Consider the following 22,499-nt stretch of genomic DNA (forward strand, 5'->3'; position numbering starts at 1 on the left):
AAAAAAAAAAAAAAAAAATTTTTTTAATAAAATAATGAAATAAAAAATAACTAATAAAATGTCCTCTTCTTCATGTATACTGAAAGAGTTAGGAATAAAATAACTTATATTTACTTTAAAATATACCAGAAGAAAGAAAAAGAGGTGAGTGCAAATACAGGTTGAAATTTATAGAATGTCAATGTAGTATTGTTAGTTACCATTACTCAAAGCAAAACTCAAGTCAACTTATTAGTACTAAGCACCTGAAAATGTTTGAGCATGTAGTAATTATCTCTAAGGACTCAAAGCACTTTGGGAACACATACCTACATACTCCACACAAATCAATGGAGCAACCATTGGGAAAAAACAATAGGAACAAAATAAAACAAACATTCCTATACAGAAGAATGATAAAATAGGAAATTCTCAATAAACAAATATAAAACTAAAAAGCTCACTAATGTGATTTGGTGTCTTCCCAAAACAAACAAAAATCTATCTGCTGAGACATTAATATAAAAAAAAGGCTCAATTGCTGAATATCTCACAAGGCTTGAATTATCAATTATCAATCTTTTCAGTAAATAAATGGCCCTTCAGAATATATTTCAAAATTAAGAACTACCCCCTTTCTACCTAATGCAAAGATCATTAAATTTGGCCATGCTCTAGCAATGATTTACTGCTTAGTAAACACATTCTTCAAGACTCAGACAAAATAACAATATTCACAGAGGGATTACAAAGATTTAAGGTGCAGTAACTCACGTCTACAATCCCAGCACTTTGGGAGGCTGAGGTGGACAGATCATGAGGTCAAGGGATTGAGACCATCCTGGCCAATCTGATGAAACCCCATCTCTACTAAAAACACAAAACATTAGCTGAGCATGGTGGCACATGCCTGTAGTCCCAGCTACTCAGGAGGCTGAGGCAGAAGGCAGAGGTTGCAGTTAGCTGAGATTGTGCCACTGCACTCCAGTCTGGCGACAGAGCGAGATGCCATCTCAAAAAAAAAAAAAAAAAAAAAAAGATTTCAGAAATCAAACTGTTTCTAAGCACTCTCAAAGGCTTCATTTTTATGTAATTAATTTTACTAAAATAAGCACTATCATCTAATTAAATCAACTTCTTAAAATACCTTTGCTGGGCAACAATTTAGCGAATTATGAACGATAATATATGGATGCGGGGGAGGGTGTATGTCTTTAAAAAATTACTCTGTAATATCAACTCTTTGCTATCTTGTGTCAAAAAAAGACCTTCAGAGTCTAAATCTCTAATTTTGTATGAGGAAAAAAAAATAAAAGGTTAGAGAAACTAAATGATTGATCTAAAATTACCAATTAATCAGTGGTAGAACTGGGATTAGAGCTTGAGTCTCTGGTTCTAGGTCAGTGTTCTCTCAATACCACACTGTTTCAATTCTTTCATGTTTTTGTTTGCACCAGATCCAGCTTTTGCCACAGTATAATACAGTAATTTAAACTGCACTAAGGATGACAGGTCAAACCAATATTAATTAATCCAAATCTAATTACTTAATGAGAATTCTTCTCTCACCCCCTAACAGGTACCTCTGACCAAGGTCCTAAGTCCTGTGGTAAAGCATGTTTCAAAGTCTCTTCCTCAGAAACACCCGAGAGGAGCTACAAATATTTTAAAATTACATTTGTGAGACCCTGTCTAAAAATAAAAAAATAAACCCAACAAATATATTTAACTCTTTAAACTACTAAAAAATTCAAAAGTATTATAGATCAAATATTACCACAATGGATAATACCCTATGTAAAAACTTGTGTATCTTGTATTTTGTGTTAGGCTTGGAATAAAACTTCTCCCAGCATCTCTGCATATACATGAATTATTTTCTACCTGTGTCCCTGACTAATGGCTGTAGTTGTAAGCTGGTCTTTCAAAAACTCATTTCTATATATGTCTGTTCGCATAAAATTCACAAATAAATTCATACCTAGAACATATTTGATAAATAGGCAAGGCTGTTTGGTTTTAATGCTCTCTCCATAGATTAATAAGAGATATGTCATACAGCAAATCACAATATGGATTGCTGTAGCACAGAATATAAGTTTGGAGCGCTTTTCTGTTTAAATTATTATATGGAACATGAGCAGTTCAGTGACACAACTGAAATCAAGTTTATTACAGGTAATAACTCTCCTCACTCAACTGTCAGATGACCTACACTTACGTATCTTAGAGCTCTCAGCCTTTCTTTGTTAAATTCAAAATGCTCATCAGTTCACAAAACATTAGTTCGTTACTATACTATGACTGCCTCACATGCCAGCCAACATGTTTCAAAAGCACTACTGTCTTTATAATTCAGTATCCATTTTTGCAATTTAAAAAACATTATTGCACTGTATGAATGGAAAATAGAAACACAAAAGCCTACTATTAATATTAATCCCCTTAAAACAATAATGGGCACCAGATTATCCAGAAGAAGAAAATTTCATGTACTAGACTCTACCAGTTAAAGTACAAACGAAATGCTGAGAAAACAGTTTTTAAAATCACATCAAAAGCTAAAAGTAAAGGTGTGCCAATTATGGATTTATTGACTCTCACCTCTAAAGTCAACCTTTTTGTCTCGTCTTTGAAAATGGATTTGGGCCCTTTATTTTTCCTTTACCAGCTAGCACAATGTTTAACAGTGTCAGTAAGAGGTTTAACAGCAAGGCACAGCAAGTAAGGGTTTTTTGTCGTTGGAGCATTTTTTTGTTTGGCTTCTTGGTTCAGGTATGCTTGCCCTGCATGCTCTTGCAGCATATATAGCTCCTCTAACTCTTCATTCCTGCCATACAGGTTTCTCTGACATCAGCCTCCAGCAGCATACACAGCTTCAATGCCCAGTTCCTGTGCCTGAGCAGCTTCCCTAGCACCAGGTTCCGCATCTGAATACATACTAATTATGGGTATTTTTGCACTTAGTCTCTTGACATTCAGCAAGCCTGTTCAAACTAATGACTTTAACCAAGGCTTTCTTTAGCTCAGAAATTTTCTTGTTTTTTTTTTTCCTTTATTTCTATATTTTTCTAATCTCTTTCTGGGCCTATTATCAGGTTGAAGGTGCAGGGGTACAGGGCTGCTATATACAATTATGCAGTTTGTACTGTGCACTAGAAGATCCCACTGAAGAGTGAAAGCTGAAATTCAGCCTGTGTCCCACCCATCAAGTCTTACATCCTGGTCAAAGAGCATCATCTTCTCATTAAGCCATGCGTCCTGAAGGTGAGAAAAGGTAGACCTTCAGGATCAAGGCTAGCCTCCATGTTCAACTTTTCATTAATATTTTCCTTATCTTTCTGCTTTTGTGTTAGATTCCAAGTCTTTTTTCTGTCTATGCATGTAACTATAAACAAATGTGTATATGTAATTACAGAAAATAATCACTTTTGTGAGATCTTCATCACATTCTAGTACTTTGGGACTAGGCCCAAAATAATAGATTATTTTATAATCTAGGGCCATCAAAATTTTTAAAAAATTTGCAAGTAACCCAGTGCACAAGCTTTTCTGTTCAAGTACCCTCTAAATTAATTTTGAAAATCTATGCACATCCTCAACACTTTTAAATTGTAAAATGTTTCATACCTTATAGTTATTGCAAAGGTTGTGATTTCCAGTGTACTCTAAATATTGTTAATTTTTAATAAAGTTGTTATATATGTTCTTTTAAAAGTATCAATTGAATAAAAATACCATCATCTATTTTTTAAATGTACAGCCTCTTCTTACACAGTAAAAAATTTATATTATCTTGGTTTCTCACTTCTCCCACAGAATTTTACAAAATGTAATATATGCTGGAAGGTCTTTCATTTTTCACTTCACATGACTTCTCTGGGAAAATGCAGTATAAAATAAAATAAACTTTTTTGGTTTTTGAAGTGATTTTCAAAATTTCTTCTGGATACTATTATCAATTTTGTAAGTATACTATTGACCAAAATAATATAAATATATTAGAAACTTTGACAGAGAATGATTAAATATAGAGTAAAGGTATTAGAGATCATTGTCAAAGACACGTGTACTCTTGAAAGAATTATCTCATGTATATATGAATATCACTGCTAGAATAAAATGGGATTCAGCATCAACTCTCTCTCTCTCTCCATATACATATACACATTTTTTTTTCTTTTTTGAGACAGTCTTGCTCTGTTGCCCAGGCTGGAGTGCAGTGACATGATCATAGCTCACTGCAGCCTCAAATTCCTGGGCTCAAGTGATCCTCACGCCTCAGCCTCCTAAGTAGCTAGAGCTACAGGAACAAAACACCACACCAGGCTATTTAATTTTTTGTAGAGAAGGGGTCTCACTATGTTGCCCTGGCTATTCTCCAACTCCTGGCCTCTAGTGATCCTCCCTTGCTCACATAAAGACAAGGGAACAGAAGGAATTTCTGTTATTACAGTTTGAGAATGCAAAATCTGAAAATCAAAATCAGAATGTTTCAAAATCTAAAAACTTTTTGAGTTCTGACATGACACTGCAAGGAAATGCTCATGGGAGCATTTCAGATTTCAAATTTCAGATTAGGGATGCCCAACTGCTAAGTATACATTAACATAATGCAAATATTCCAAAATTGTAGAAATTCCAAAATCCAAAACACTTCTGGCCTTAAGGTATTTCAAATAAGGGATATTCAACCTGGACTCTTCCTGTATTGTTAACTTTTTTTTAACCACCTTCCAAATTACCTGCCAAAAATAGCATGCATAATGAGCTATCTTTAAAAATTATTTATGATCTATCACTCCAGGCACAGTGGCTCATGCTTGTAATCTCAGCACTTAGGGAGGCCGAGGTGGGCAGATCGCCTGAGGTCAGGAGTACAAGGCGAGCCTGGCCAACATGGTGAAACCCCAATCTCTACTAAAAATAAAAAAAAAAATTAACCAGGTGTAGTGTTGTGTGCCTGTAATCCCAGCTACTCGGGAGGCTGAGGCAGGAGAAGCACTTGAACTCAGGAGGCGGAGGTTGCAGTGAGCCAAGATCGTGCCACTGCATGCCAGCCTGGGTGACAGAGCAAGATCTGCATCAAAAAAAAAAAATTATTTATGATCAACTAAAAAATTGATTAGGTCTTCCTTTTGTTTAAAAGAATTCAGAACCACCTTTTTTGCATTTAGCAAGCAACCAGTAATAACAATACTGCTGGTGAACAGACCACATTTTTGAGGAGCAAGGGCCACAGGCAAGTTCTTAGGCAGATCAATTTTAGGAAAGAATCCACAATAGTAAGACTTGGGAAACTGAACCTTTTAAAACTATTTTTTGCCCAGCTATCCAGTGGAAGGTCTACATGTAATTCCAGGGATAAGCATGCCTGAATTTGAAGATGCTCAAAATTAGCTACTAAAAACTAACATTGCTGGGTCATAAGAGTACTTAAAATTTTTAAAGACTTAACTTTATTCACATCACTTTTCTATTTAAAAAGCCTTTGATGGCTCCTCACTTTAAAAAAAAATAAAACTCACACTCACTAACATGGGACATAGGATCCTACATAATTTGTGTTTATAATCAAAGCAATTTACACAAACACAACTCTCCATTTTTTTCTTATTTAAGAGTAGTATTTGTTATTTGCTAAAATGAGATAATATTTAAAATTTCAGGCAATACCAAAAAAAAGGCATTTAAAAAATAAAAATCACCCCAATTACTACAACCCAGAGACAATCACTTAATATTTTGGTAAATTTCCTTGCAATTTTTTCTATATACACAGGCATACGAATCATGTGTGTGTGTTTTTAAAATATAAATCGAATCAAACCATTTTAAAATCAGGGTTTTTTGTTTGTTTGTTTGTTTTTTACCATTTTCTCTTTTACATGGCAGTGTATCTGAAGCATTTTCTCTATACCATTAAAAAATATTCCAGAACTTACATTGCTGTGGCAGCCCAATAGCCTATCATAATTCAAGGATGTATCAAAAAACTGTCTCATTAAATCCAATAAATCTCCGGGCAACGTATCTCCATCAACAGGATTAGATACCTGCTAGCAGATTAATTTGCAATTCACACATTCTCAGATTTATATAAAAATAAGTGCTGCCCTGTATGCCCTGGAAAAGGTTAGAATACGATAAAAAATTCAAGATATCTTAATTTCCTCAAAAGAGTAAAATTCAAAGAGTTCTATTTTCAATATATTTAAATTTTTTACAGAGAGTAGTACATCCCTTAAATGCATTTGTGATAAGTGCTCATTATCTTCTGATATGCAGAATCATAAAGAAATTATAAACAGAAGGGAGTTCACTAACAAATAATGAGGAGAATAAATGTTAATCATGCAGAGAGGAAAGTGGCAAGTGATTCTTAACAATATCAGCCAAGCCACCTTGAATAAATACTATCTTATAATACTGTAACTATGAAATACATCTTAATAAAAACTGAAAAAACTTACTAAAATCATTAAAAATGGTGAATGTGGAGAGAAATAAGGACAAAGACACCATTTCATATATGCAAAGTCTAAGAAAAGAAGTACATGATAGAGGATCCAGCCCATTAAGTGCCTTGTATAAACTTTAGGGAAAAGTCTGCCTCCAAGCATCTTTCTGGTTATGATATGTTACACTAACCAATTTCCTAAATTGGAGCTGCTGAATATGCACATGGGTAAGGATAAATTCCTACATTCAAGAAATGCAAAAAAATGGCTAAAGAAATTAAATCAGTACTCAAAGAAAGGTGTAGCTCATTTCCCTCTTTCAAAGTCTCCCCTCAAGCCTCACCCAACGGTGGAAGTACAATTCTCTGAATTTCAGTTCTGCAGCATATACTGCTTTTGTCACTTTCTCAAACAGCCTTTGCTACCTCCTAGTGAACCATGTATGGACAATGCATCATCAGAGATTCTCTCTCTTCTACCTTCTAATAGATCAGGCTATTATCTGCAATCAGTGAGCGCCTAACAATCTGTTTATGGTAAAAATAGGAATTTGAAAAGCCATAATTGCTATTCAAATACCACTATGTAGCAATAAAAATATAAATTTTTAAAAAAGGTTTGTCTTTAACCTGTCACCCATCATAGCATTTGTAGAAATGAAGATCTTCATAGATGCCAAAGACTTAAACTTTCAGACCTAGATGTATGAATTTTCCATTCATCTGAAATTCTAAGATCTGGAAGAAACTACTTTATTAAACTAGAAGTTACATTCAGCGCTTCAAAAATCTATGTCTCTCACTTCCCAGTCATCAATGCTAAAAGAAACAAGGAGAAAAGTTTGTTGTTGTTGTTGTTTTTTAATGTATGTCTCATTTTGCACAAGGAAAGAATTCATAAACAAATTTCACTGCTTCCAAAAATATCTTCCATTTGATATTTCACATGTAAACAAATGATATAAATTTTAGGGAAAAACACATTGACTTTCAACTACTGTCCCCAGCACAAACTGCTGAGTAAAGTATGATATGTGTACCTATGTGTGTACATGTATGTACACTGATAGGTAAATATCTTCAAAGATGAAGGCAGGGAGTTAATTCATGCATTCTCAACAAAAATAAGGAAAATAAAGGACTAGCTAAACTGTCACACATTTGAAGTCAAGCAATTTGCTATCTAATCCCAAATGATCACTTTCCTTACAGGGTTTCAAGTTATATGCACTAAACAGTTTCTTGACACCACACAGTAACAGAAAAAAAAAAAAATCAACAACAAATCTGGCATTTTCTCAAATAACTAAACCATAGAGATACCAAATGTCCCAGAAATTCCACTGCTAAGACATATACCCAAGAAACGAAAACATGTCTACAAAAATCTTGTACAAATGTATATTATAGCAGCATTATTCACAATAGCCAATAAGTGGATATAATCCAAATGTCTATCAACTAATGCAGAGATCCCAAACCCCTAGGCTACAGACCAGTATCAGTTCAGTTCCTATTAGGAACTGAGACACACTGCAGGAGTTGAGCGGCCGTGGGCTAGCAAGCATTACAGCCTGGGCTCTGCCTCCTGTCACACCAGCGTAGGCACTAGATTCTCATGGAGCACCAACCCTGCTGTGAACTGCACATGCAAGGGATCTAGGTTGGGCACTCCTTATGAGACTCTTTGTGTTGTTATTGTTTTGTGGTTTTGATTTTGTTCCTTATAAGAATCTAATGCCTGATGATCTGAAATGGAGCAATTTCATCCTGAAACCATCATCCCCATCACCCCCATCCGCGGAAAAACTGCCTTCTACAAAGCCAGTCCTTGGTGCCAAAAAGGTTAGTGACCACCGAACTAATGAGTAATGTGGTATATCCATCCATACAATAGAATACTACCAGCCATAAAAAGGATATAGTAGTGATACATGATACAATACAGATGAACTTTGAAAACAATATCATAAATGGAAGCCAATCACAAAAGGCCATATGTTATGCGACTCCATTTATAGAAAAAGTCTGAAATAGGCAAATCTATAGAAACCGAAAGTAGTTTACTGGTTGCTTGGGGATGGAAGAATAAGTGGGTAACAGCCAAAGACTACAGTTTTCCTTTTGGGATTATGAAAATGTTCTAAAATTGACTGCAGTAACGGTCACATCTGTGAATCTATCAAAAATCCTTTGAATCAAATACCCTAAAGTAGATGAACTGTATGGTACATAAATTACATCTCAAAAACACTATTACATTAAGAAAACAACCAAGAAATAATTATGTTCAAAGAATTAGAGGAAATGATCCCTATCTTAAAATTAATCAAAATACTGATATTAAAAAACTATTAAAAGCTGCTAGGCAAATCAAGTTCTGTAATAAACTGCAGTCTATAAATTTTTCAAGGTCTCATTAAAAACATTATCTGTAAAATCATAAATAACTTCATAATAAAAATCTTTTAAAACTCCAAGATTTAAATAAGAAGCTTTCTATTGTTCCAAGTCTTTTCAAATATAGTAACTCCACCTTAGAGATAACCAATTTCACTTAAGATTTTGCTGAAACTCATTTAAAAAATACAAAATGGACTTAAAACAGTAATGTGACATTCTGAATATGGTTGATATGACTCCTTACAGCCCTAAACCAAAACTGCATTAAAAAGAGAAAAGTAGGCCGGGCGCGGTGGCTCAAGCCTGTAATCCCAGCACTTTGGGAGGCCGAGGTGGGTGGATCATGAGGTCAAGAGATCGAGACCATCCTGGTCAACATGGTGAAACCCCGTCTCTATTAAAAATACAAAAAATCAGCTGGGCATGGTGGCGTGTGCCTGTAATCCCAGCTACTCAGGAGGCTGAGGCAGGAGAATTGCCTGAACCCAGGAGGCGGAGGTTGCAGTGAGCCGAGATCGCGCCATTGCACTCCAGCCTGGGTAAAAAAAGGGAAAACCCGTTTCAAAAAAAAAAAAAAAAAGAGAAAAGTCATAAAAATGGCTAGTTAATTCGCTCATTTAGTTTTTTAACAAATATTATGCTTGAACTATAATGATACTGGAGGAAAATTCCATACCTTCTATGGAGCTTTTGGTCTAATTGGGAAAACAGTTATGAATCAAGTAATTATACATTTTAATACTTAATTATAAGAGGCCAGGTGCAGTGGCTCGCACCTCTAATCCCAGCACTTTGGGAGGTCAATGCGGGTGGATGAAACCCTGTCTCCACTAAAAATACAAAAATTACCCAGGTGTGGTGGTGCACACCTGTAGTCCCAGCTACTCAGGAGTCTAGGGCAGGAGAACAGCTTGAACCTGGGAGGCAGAGGCTGCAGTAAGCCGAGATCACACCACCGCACCCCAGCCTGGGTGACGGAGCAAGACACCATCTCACATTCACAAAAACACACACACATGTAATTACAAATTGTAAAAAGTGATATATCAGATAGGTACATGTTGCTATAAAAGCATTTAATTGTAGGGGCAGGGGAATGGGTGCCAGATCAATGGGGAAAGAGGGTCAGGTAGGATTTCCTGAGAATGTAACATTTTAGCTGATAGCTGAAGTTAGATTTTATGACTTTTCTGATGGAACTTCTTAATCAAAAGAGTAAAGGGAAGAAAGATGACAGTGACAGGAAAGGAAAACGAACATATCCAGGCTTGCTTAAAATAGCTTATTACAGCATTTCTATGTACATAAGACAACTTCCTTAACAACAAATACATGGGTGATATTGACCATAATAAATAGTTATGCTGGCTGGGCGCAGTGGCTCACACCTGTAATCCCAGCACTTTGGGAGGCCAAGGCAGGTGGATCACAAGGTCAGGTGTTCGAGACCAGCCTGGCCAACATAGTGAAACCCCATCTCTACTAAAAAAAAAAATTAGCAAGGCATGGTGGCATGTACCTGTAATCCCAGCTACTCAGGAGGCTGAGGCAGGAGAACTGCTTGAACCCAGGAGGTGGAGGTTGCAGTGAGCTGAGAGCACACCACTACACTCCAGCCTGGGCGACAGAGTGAGACTCTGTCGCAAAAACAAATAAATAAATAAATAAATATAAATATTAGTCATACTAAAAAAAGTAGGAATATTTTTGAAGTATTAAATACTAACATTTACAAAATCAAAGTTTACACCAAACCCAAGTATCTTCCTTCTAAACATACATCTTCACATAAATATGATTTCATAAAAGTTCTGATAAAAAGGCAGATAATTTAAAAATCATACTATCTGAAGAGAAAATACTATACTTATGGAAAGATTAAACTCTCAAAAAAATTTTTTTTTTTTTTGAGACTTGAGTCTCACTCTGTCACTCAGGCTGGAGTGCAATGGCATGACTTCAGCTCGCTGCAACCTCGGCCTTCTGGGTTCAAGCAATTCTCATGCCTCCACCTCCCAAATAGCTGGGAGCACAGGTACGCACCACCACGTCCTGGTAATTTTTGTATTTTTAGTAGAGATAGGGTTTCACCATGTTGGCCAGGCTGGTCTCAAACTCCTCACCTCAAGTGATCTGCCCACCTTGGCCTCCGAAAGTGCTGGGATTACAGGCATGAGTCACCGCACCCGACCGATTCTCAATTTCTTAACCTTAAACAAATAAGTCTCAAAATAAATGTGCAAATCACTAACGAAACCAAAAATAAAATCTCATTTTAACTCTTAGTCAATAAGCATTTAAAACAACTACTTAACAATCACTTCTCAGCCTTTTGGCTAAGATCAAGAATAAATACGCTAACAAATAATGTTATACTTAGTTGACCCTTGAACAATGCGGGGGCACAGGCACCAACTCCAAAGCAACTGGAAAAGCCTTGTATGACTTTTGACTCCCGTAAACGTCAACTGCTAATAGCTTACTGTTGACCAGAAGCCTTATCAATAACATGAACAGCCTAACACATATTTCATGTTATATGTATGACATACTACATTCTTAACAATAAGCTAGAGAAAGGAGATTGTTATTAATCATAAGGAAGAGAAAAATATTATTAAATGAAAGTGGATCATCATAAAGATCTTCATCCTTGTCATCTTCATGTTGAATAGGCTGAGGAGGAGAATGAGAAGGGATTGACTTTCTTTCTCCAGGTGGCAGAAGCAGAAGAAAATCATGTATAAGTGGACCTCCAAATTCAAATCCATGTTGTTCAAGGGTCAACTATATTTATGTTCCACAATTTTTTTCCCATCAGATAGCAAGAATAAGCAGTTAATGAAGGAAAATCCTGAGCAAGAGACCAAAGAACTCTGGGGATCAAGTCTTATGTTATTACATTAACATAACTATGAGAAACTCATAGGCCTATAAGATAGAACACTCTATTCCAAAAGAACTAAACACAGATTTCTGCTTCTGAATATAACAGAATAGTCTGTAATAGACCAACACTCCCTCTCAAACTAGAAAACCTGTATTAAATTGGGAGAAAGCTCTTAAACTATAAGAGACTTTCTGAGGTAGCTAAGACTTCAAGGTGGCAAGGAACTCACTGAAGGGTATCTCATTCTGTGCAGCTTTCCCTTTCAACGTTATGTCACCTATTTCTTTAATGGCGCAGGGCAAGGGGCTGAGAAGCCCAACAAGGACAGCCACTAGGAGGCAGAGAACTCAGCAAAACTTGGCAATTTCAAGGGAGTAGGGGGACAAAACTTGGTAAGACAAGCTAAGTCGTGAGGAGTCAAGATCCCACAGTGTAAGAAGGCACAGAAGAACAAATCTGACAGTACTGATTTTACTCTTAACAGATTTGTCAGCTTTTAAACAGCACATGGCAAAAGGCAAAAAAGCCAGCAGAAAGCAATTAAAAAGGAAGAAGGAGCTTTTAAAACTCTCATGAGTCTGGAGAGGAAAAAAGCTAGAGAAGCCCTAAAAACACCTAATCTCTTAACTGAGATCCCTAGAGGGCTGCCAAGCTGGAGCAAATTACAGGTAGAACAAGTTTTATAAGGCTGAAAACCCAACCTCAAGTCAGCTCAGTACTTGACAGCTTCAGTGATCTCTATCTGCCTGCAAGAAGATGGGTGAACCTGAAGATGTATAAATCTATCTGGAGAAATGCATCATTATGGATACAAAATTTGTATCTAAAATTCTGCATATGGTGTCTGGCACTCAATCAAAAAGTTGCCTAATAATAATTATTACTATTATGTTATTATCAACATTTAATAATATACAATATAATATGTAATTCAATAATATATAATTAACATACATTAATATACAAATATATTAACTATTATTATTATTTGGCCTAACAAGATGCAAAACCAAAAGAAAAATGATGATGGAAATGGGCCTATAGGTAATCCAGATAGTGGAGTTTTCAGACACAGACTTTAAAGTAATTTGATTAATATGATAAAAAAAATAGGTAACAAGAGATTTTTCACCTGAGATTTAGAATCTACCTTAAAAAGAGAGATAACCAAATAAAAATTCTAAAACTAAAAAGTACTATAACCAAAATTAAGAATAGATGGGTTAAAAAGCAAGTTGGACATAGTTAAATACAGAATAAGTGAACTGAAATATAGGCAAGTAAAAACTATACAGAATGAGTAAGGGGAGGAAAAAAATTATAAAAATAACAGAAGAAAGCAGGAGACATATGGGAGATGATCGAAAGTATAATAAAAATTTAATTGGAGTTGCAGAAGAAAGGAGACAAAAATGGGGCAGAAACAGTATTTTTTAAAAGTCAAAATTTTTTCACAACTCATCAGTCAAACTACAAATTCAAGAGATGCCAGAAACTCCAGAGTACAAACAAAGAAAACCATTCTTAGATGCATCACTGAAAAGCTGTTTAAACTTAAAGAAAAAGAGAAAGACAAAAAGAAAGGCAAGTTAACAAGAAAGGCACATTACCTTACAAGAAGCAACAATAAGCCTGACAGCTGATTTTGCAACAAAAACAATGGAAGCTAGAAGACAATGAGCTGAGATCTTTAATGTGCTTCAAGAAAATAACAGCTAATAACACAGAATTCTACAGTCAGTTAATACATTCTTTAAGTATGAAAATAAATATATTTCAAAACACGCAAAAACTGAGATTTCAGTACCACCAAGCTCCTCAAAAGGAGTTCTTCAGACAGAGGAAAATTAATATCAGATGGAAGCATGTAAATACAAAAAGGAATAAAGAACAACGGAAAGGGCAAATATTAACTGTACAAAATAGTCTCTGGATTTAAATGTAGACTTGAAATGCACGACAATGATAACATAAAAGCAGGAGAGCGAGACATACCATTCAAAATCCTAATGAATATGCAACTCTTATGTACCACAGGAGTGCTTGTGGTAATCTAGTGTAACCACCAAAAAAATAGTAAAGAATATATAACTAACAAGCTAACAGAAAGGGAGGAATTAAATAATATTTTTTAAAACACTTGATTAATCCAAAAGAAGGCAACAATGGAGAGAAAATGAAATATAGAACCAGTAAGACAAACAGAAAATAAAATGATAGACATAAACCCCAATTTATCAATAATTATATTAAATGTTAATGAGCTAAATATACTTCAGATTTAATTAAAAACAGGCAAACAAAAATCTGTTTATTCTTAACAAGAAACAGACCTCAAATATAAAGCTACAGGAGCATTAAGAGCAAAAGGAGAGGGAAAGTTATACTATGCAAGCAAACAGTAGCCAAAATAAAGCAGGTGTAGCTATACTAAGCCTTTGAGGCAACAAACAAGAAGTGTTACTAGAGATAAAAAGGGACATGTTATAATGAAGAAGAGCCAATTTACTAGAAAGATTTAAGTTTGTATGTGCCTAGTAACATGACTTCAAAATACATAAAGCATATAGTTTAATTCTTTATAGAACTAAAAGGAGAAATATACAAATCCATAATCACAGTAAGATACATTCAACACTTAACCTCAAGACACCTCTCTCTGTGTAATGAATAGAAAAAAAGGCAAAAAAAAAAAAAAAAAATTCAGTAAGGATAGAGAAGATTTGAACAACACAATAACAAAATTTACAAACTTTACCTTAATAAAGTACATAGAAGACAGTAGTTAACAGCAGAATACATAGTCTTTTCAAGGGTAAATAAACATTTATAAAAATGCTGAGCCATAAAATAACTATCAATAAAGGTCTGAAATCATTCAGAGTGTGTTCTCTAATCATAGTGAAATTATAAGAGAAAGATAACTAGCAAATCCCCAAATGTTCGGAAAGAAAGCAATATACTTGTTCAAAAAAACAAAAAACAAATAACTCACAGGTCAAAGAATAAGCCAAAATAAAATTTGAAAAACATTTTTATGTAAATGATAATGAACATGTAACATACCAAAACTTGTGGGACACAGCTAAAATGTGTTGAGAGGAAACCCTACAATGTTAGGCTATGTAATCTACAGCCTAGTTTTCCAATTATTATTAACTACCAATTCAAAATATAAGTTATGTTAGAGTACTTCAATCTAATTAGCTGCCATTTAACAACTTTTTTAAGGACAGATTTATATTAGACTACTTAAATTATTACTAGGTAATGACTATAAATAATATTTCCTTTCTCTTTGTATACTTTTTTAAACATCGATTAATCTTAATAAGTAACATTTCATCATAAGCAAAACCCATTAAAACAAACAATATTTGTTTATCTACAGTATAAATATATATATATTGTAGTCTATAGAATGTTACTTTGACTTCATGGGTTTTTACAAATATTCATAACCAAGTCATGAAGTTCTCATTAAACAACAAAAAAAATTTTCTAAGAGAAACATCTCCACAATGCGCAAAGATGATAAAAAATATTTTCTTCAAAAGTCCTTCATATTAATACATTTTAATACTGCTGGACTTCTCAGAGCTTTATCTGACCACCCCTTAGTAAGCAACAATCTACAGAGCCAGCCATTCACAAAACAAGCCCTGGGAAATCCAGAAGTAGAGAAGATATCTGGATCAATTATCCTAAGATTGAACCTATAAAGATCTAGCAATTTTATAAATATTCCACTCTATGGTCCCTCATCAGAAATTTCTGACAAATGATATAGCAAACAATAATCAGGGAGCTCTAAATTCTCAACCGTTTATTCTTTGAAACATACATATTAAAATGTCTATAAATAGCTGTATCTCTAAAATTACAGTCTAGGAAATCTCTCATATTTTCAAAAACGATTTCTGAATGACTGAAATACAGCAAACTCATTGCCACAAGTGGCTGAAATGTATCTTATCTACATATAAAACATCACAAAGGCCAAAAATCATTCATCAAAAACCTATTTAAATATTTACCTAAAAGTTATGCAAATAAAACAACTATTTGCCCAACTGCTCAAAAAATTCTACATAAACCTGGCAACATTTTATCCAGATAAAAAGTGTTTCTACACAAGAAGCTGATGCCCATGAAAGAATCATAACTTGCCAAAAGTCACAAATATCTAATTCTAGGAATTAGCTATAAAGACAAATTCTCATCCTGCGTCTATCTCATATATTTCTTCCATCCTGAGTGTTTTTATTTTTCTGAAGTTTTAACAATCCCAGACTAAAAAACACAGAACCTTCAGTGGCCAGTAAGGTTCCCAAGCAAGGTCAGTGTCCTTAAATCTCAGTTTAAAGTAGGGAAAGAAAAGTAAGAAAAGAAAGGGATAATAGTCTCCAGTCTCCTGGGAGTTGCATTCCTCCAAACTAGTGGTTCACAAATTGTACGTTGCAGGAGCCTACAGAATTATAACAACACCTCAAATCCATTTGTGCAACCATGTTTATCTGTACACCAAATACACAATAAATTTCATAAATATGTCCTGTTTTTCAATTATATGTAATTAACAAAAATCAAAATTCACTTAAAAGCTAAAATAAAGGGCTAGAGGAGGAAGAAAAAAAAGTTATCAGAAGTATTATCACTTCTGAATTATAAGCATTCTCCAGACATCTCGAACGACCTGTCTCTGATTTAAACATTTTTTTCTTCCAAATTACCAAGGATAATGCCAAAATGAACCCAGAGTGCCCAGAGTGCTGTCTGTCTACACAGATAGAAGGAAAATAAACTGATGTCTTTAATCCAGCAACTCAACATTTAGGGATTTATCACCAATGAGTTCAAAATTTTTTTCTGACCCGGGTGCAGTAGCTCACGCCTGAGCTACTTTGGGAAGCCGAGGCACATGAATCACCTGAGGTCAGGAGTTCAAGACCAGCCTGACCAACATAGAGCAACCCTGCCTCTACTAAAAATAAAAAAATTTAGCAGGGCGTGGTGGCACATGCCTGTAATCCTAGCTACCTGGCAGGCTAAGACAGAAGAATCGCTTGAACCTGGGAGGCAGAGGTTGCAATGAGCTGAGATGGTGCCACTGTACTCCAGCCTGGGTGACAGAGCCAGACTCCTTTTAAAAAAAAAAAATTGGCCAGGCATGGTAGCATGTGTCTACAGCTCCAGCTACATGCGAAACTGAGGCAGGAGGACTGCTTGAGCCCAGGAGGTCAAGGCCACAGTGAACTATGATCGTGCCATTGCACTCCAACATCAGTGACAGAGCAAAACCCTTTCCCTAAAAAAAAAAAAAAAAAAAAAAAAAAAAAAAGATAATATAGAAGAATACTTAATAGTATAAGCATTTATTATATGTTAAGGAGGAAAAAGCAAATACAGAACAGTAAACTCAGAACAATAATAAATTGAAAAATATATAATACACTGCAAAAGATCTGGAATGATAAATAATATTTAAAGGGTGACTAGTAATCTTTAGGTAGTGATATCAAGGGTAATGTAAATTTTGTTTCTGTGGGTCTATATTTTGTAAATAATAAACAGAGCGTTTTTTGCATCAAAATATATTTGCATATATAAATATATTAATAGATCATATAAAAAGTGTCTATTATCTATAAAACATATTGAAATACATTTTACATATCCTTTTTTCTTTTTTTTCTTTTGTAGAGATGGGGTGTTGACAGGGTGTTCTTTTTCTTTTATAGAGATGAAGACAAAAGAATATATGGAAATTTATATTTTTTTACATAATAAAAATATACAAATATGCATATGCATTTTGTATAATAAAAATATATAAATATTTACATATATTTTTTATTTTGTAGAGATGGGGTATTACTACATTGCCCAGCCTGGTCTCAAATTCCTGGCCTCAAGTGATGGTCCTGCCTCAACCTCCTAAAGTACTAGGATTACAGGACTGAGCCACCATGCCCAGCCTACATTCATTTTTAAATGTGAATAGTTTTAAAAGGAGTTGAAATAAATTCACTTTCTATTCTAGCTGTCAAATCATAACATTTGTACTCTGAACCATGAATCTCATGTTGACACAAGGTACTATTTTAAGTACTATTTGATTTTAAGTAATAACAGGGAAAAGGTAAACACATTTAAAAATCCATCAAATTTTATCATCTAAATTATTTGTCATTCAAAAACATGTAAACAACATAAAAATCATTTATACAAATGAAAATACCTAATATGCAAACAATACTTGCCAAGTTTCTCCCAGTTTTCATGAGTATATTAAAATCTTAAACATCAAGATAAAATATATTTTCCCTCTCTTGCTGTTCTAACCTTAGAGTACGTCTTATCTGTAATCTCAATTTGACATACGTACATGATAGCCATATGTAATAATGAGACAGTTTTCAGAAGTCAAAAGGCCCAAGGTGAGAACCGTATCTCCTACATTTTCTTCCTCCTCCTCCTCCTCATTGTTTTTAGAAATGGGGTCCCACTGTGTTGCCCACGCTGGTCTCAAATTCCTGGCACATGTAATCCTCCTGCCTTGGCCTCCCAAAGTGCAGGGATTACAGGTATGAGCCACCCTGCCCTGCCCCTCCTACACTTTCAACGCTTAGACCTGGACAAGTTAATTTACCTCTCTGAATCTCACTTTTCCTAGCTGTAACAGAGAATAATATTTATCTCATAGGGTTTTTGTGAAGACTGAATCAAAGAACACATGCAAAGTGCTCAGTACAGTACCTGAAGAATAGAAGGTACTAAATAAATGGTGACTGTTAAGTCACAACGCAATAGTTTTTAAGTCAGAAAACCTGTCAAGGGTCTGGAAAACTATATGACCCTGGGCAAGCTACTTACTCTGTATGGACCTCAGTTTCATCCTCTGCAAATTTTTTTTTATATATAATACCTATCTTACAGGTTTGTGCCAAGAATTAAACTGTATACAAAAAGCATCTTGCATACATTAGGTGCTCAATAAATTATAGCTAGCATCATTATTGGCTACAACAATAAACATCTGAGCACAGGGATTAGCAGTTTACAAAATACTTTTATGTGTAAGAGTATATGTAATTCTATGAATTATTTAAGTAAGTGTATTTAACTCTCAAATTAGGTGTAAATTTCAGAAAAAAAGTAAAATACAGGCAATCTCTTCTAAGCACACAAAAATAAAAGGCCATTTTGTTAGTCTCAAAGTAAAAACGTATTCCCTAAAACTGGATCTGCTTTAATTTTTTTTTTTTAAGTTCAAACTCATTTCCCTTTTATTAAAGTACAGGTTACCATTACATGGCTTGGTACTCAATAAAGGAAAACTTGTTCAAATAAGATAATATTAACATATTATGTTATTTCCAGGTGACTGTTTACACTCAAGTAGCAATATCAATAAATCCTTGGGAAGCCAATCCATGGGGTTTACACTTTGTCAAGGCCCAGTTCCTCTGGAGTGGAGATTCCCAGTTCATGTAAAGCTGGTCTAAGTTCCTGGATGACATAGGGGTAGATTTCCTTATGAGGTCCTGCTTTGTCCTTAACAGCCTCTAGGATGCGAAATGTACTAGCAAAATCATTTTAACTGTCTGCATGCCGGCAAAGCAGCATCAATGATTTTAGGCTCTGGAACCAGATCACAGGTAACAAGTGTGTTTATCCCTTTACGCAATTCCCAGGCATCAATATCTGGCTTGTTGAGGTATGTTACCCAGCGAGCATCAAACTCCTCATCTGTCTCATTTGACCCATGGGAATAATAGCGAACTGACTGGATAGCCACGGCGGGGCCGGGGGTCGGGCCCGGGCGGCAGCCACAGCGCAGCGGCGGAGAGCGGCGCCCAGCACGACGGCGATGGCGGCCGGCAAGCAGAGGATGAAGAGAGAAGCCGGTGTGAGCTCGCGGGTGGCTCGCGAGCTGGCGGGGGCTGGACTCACGCCTGCTTTAACATTTTTAAGGTCCAAATAAATCAAAAAGAGTTGAAAGGGGAAATGTTTGTTTTTTCTGCCCTGAAAGAAGGGGGAAAAAATTCTAAGTCCTTAGAAGGAAAATAAGAGATAAAATTGTTCAACTTTTTAAAAATGACTTCACATTTCTTTACAAAACTAAAATGTGTCTTTAACACAAGAACTCTTTGAAAGCTCTGATCTCCTGTACTGCATCTACTTTGTGCAGAAGCAGTAAATCACTGTACTCAAAGACCAGACTGTGGAGGCTGACTACCTTGATTCAAATCCTGGCTCCAATCAGTTGTGTGACCTTAGGCAAGTTTTAACTTCTCCCTACCTGTTTCCAACATCTGGGAAATGGAGATTCCACTTGGGATTTGCTCTAAGGATTAAATGAGTTGATACACTTAAAAATGTTCGTTCATAAGAGAGCCTAGCAAGTGGAGGGCACATCACAAATGTTTACCATTTTTGTTACTGTTTTATTACTGCCACCTCAAAATGTTTAGATCTATGTCAACAAATTATTTGCCAATTTGTGGACAATTTCAACAAACGACTTCACCTAAAATGAGACTGTTTAAGAAGCACCTTAATGTGGTTTCCACTGCCAATAAAGATATAGCAATTGCTGCTAGAAGGGATTTTAAGGCAAAGGTAAGTAAAGCCAATCCCTTTCTTACATACAGAGGAGTAATATCTTTGCTTGCTTATAGAAGTTCAGAGCCAAGAGTTTTATAATTTAGGCATGGCACATACCAACCCAGCAGACACAATATTCTCCAGCTTAAGCTCCATAATAATACTCACCCACACTCCTTCAAAGAAAAAAGCTCAGACTGCTCTAATACTTTATGCTTTAAATACAAACTATACTGCCAAACAAACTATATTTGTAAACAGAATGTCATAAGGATTAAGATACAGTAAATGGAACTGTATGAAAGTCAAATAACTATTAAATACTATTTTATGTATGTGCTTGAGAAAATTGCAGCAATGTATTTCTCCAATCTCAAATTGCTGCTAACTCCAAAACTAGTGTTCTGCCCACTGCAAACCAGGGACCAGAGTAACAAGATACAAAGTCAGATTAAAGCTGCCATCCCACTAAATCATTTCCTGCTGGAAATGTACTCTTTCTTAAAATGTCCATGCAACAGATAACGCAGATATTACATGTGTTATTCAAGAGGCCTACATCAACAGTTTAAGGAGTGACATCCTGGAAATAGACTAATTCAAGACCAGAAAAATGTCTCTACAGTTTGATCAAACAATGCCACACCAATTCCCAACTGTTCATAATCCTAGCCTGGGTATAGAAAAATGCTGAGTAACTTCACATTCAAGAACATGGTAACCTAAAATATCAGAAGTCAGGTACACAGGGCCACATTTCAACTGCAGCTGATGGCTGGAATGTTCAAGTGGCTCACTCTAAAACTGAAAGTTGAGTTCCAGCATCAATCAGGGATATGGCCATGAATAATAGGCTACACCGGCCAAATCAAAACACCGGTCACTTGGCATCCTTCAGTGAGCCAGATCCTACTGAATGCTAAACCCTGACCTGGTGAATAAAAAGGGAGGCTGGTAGTCTAAACAGATTCTTCCAGTTGCAGCTCCATTTTGAGATTCCTCATTGATTTAACTAGTGAAATCAAATTTGGATAAATGTGAAGAATTTCTCAAATATAGGTGGAAAACTTACTTGAGTATGCCTCACAGATCTAGTCACTTTTTTGTTTAGTAAGATAAAAATGTAGTATTCATTAATTTGTTTGTTCGTAAAATCGTTTCCAGCCTGTGAGATGATGGTTAGAGGGACAACTAGCACTTTTCTTCAGGATCTGCACAGATCTGAAACCTTTACTAAGTCAGTTTCTCCACTAGCACGTAAAATTGGAGTTAGATCTGCTCCTCCTTTCAGAGGTAAGCCAAAGATATGTAAGATACTACGTAAGAGTATTTTCAGGATTTCAGAAGGAATTTGCTAGAGGAAAAAAGGATCTGCACAGATCTCAAACCTTTGCTAAGCCAGTTTCTCCACTAGCTTGTAAAACTGGGAGTTAGATCTGCTCCTCCTTTCAAAGATAAATCAAAGATAAATAAGATACTGTGTAAGAGTTTTTTCAGCATTTCAGAAGGAATTTGCTAAAGGAAAAAAAAAGAAAAAAAAAAAAAAACTAACAATGCAACTGAACTGTTTAACACCTAAATTGGGGATCACGAGAGCCGGTGTTGAAAATCAAATTCATTAAAGCCAGATTTTTCTGTTTGAGTTTCTGGGTTGGGAAACTGGTCTGTGTCTATGCAAACCCATCTTCTAATGAGCCGTAACAGTGGAATTCTTCAGTAACGTCCCTCCTTCCCCCTCCCTATCTTTTTCAGAACTTCCAGGCATTAAAGACATCGTCTGCCAGCCCTACAACTTCTCCCCGGTTGCCGGGATTCAGAAGGATTCCATAACTTTTCAGCCTTCTGTGACTTTTAACGCTACACTAGAGCTAATCACTTTTAATGACCCCACTCTGGAATACACTCCTCGTCTTTACACTTTGTCCCGGCAGCAATCGACTGAACTGTCCCCCAACGCCGGCCACCGCGGACGACCTCAGACCTTCGGAGTAGTTTGCCCGCGGGCCGGGCCCCGCAAGCTCCGATTCCTGCCCCACCTCCCTGAGCCGCCCGACCCGCAAGCCCTCCAACCTCAACCCCCAAATCCCAAGCGCAGCACCACTGGGCTTCCGGTTCTCCTGTGCGCGCCCCGGATCCGCCACACACTTCGCCCCTTCT

General features: G+C 35.8%; 1 protein-coding gene across 9 annotated transcripts in view; it reads right to left on the reverse strand.

Moving 5' to 3' along the window:
• MKLN1 (muskelin 1) overlaps window positions 1-22,499 on the reverse strand; it is a 414,229-nt gene that overhangs the window by 172,777 nt on the left and 218,953 nt on the right. The gene's annotated exons all lie outside the window — the stretch shown is intronic.

Source organism: Sapajus apella, unplaced genomic scaffold (assembly GCF_009761245.1).
Source record: "Sapajus apella isolate SASKATOON/1434 unplaced genomic scaffold, GSC_monkey_1.0 scaffold7, whole genome shotgun sequence".
In the NCBI taxonomy this organism is placed as follows: Eukaryota; Metazoa; Chordata; class Mammalia; order Primates; family Cebidae; genus Sapajus; species Sapajus apella.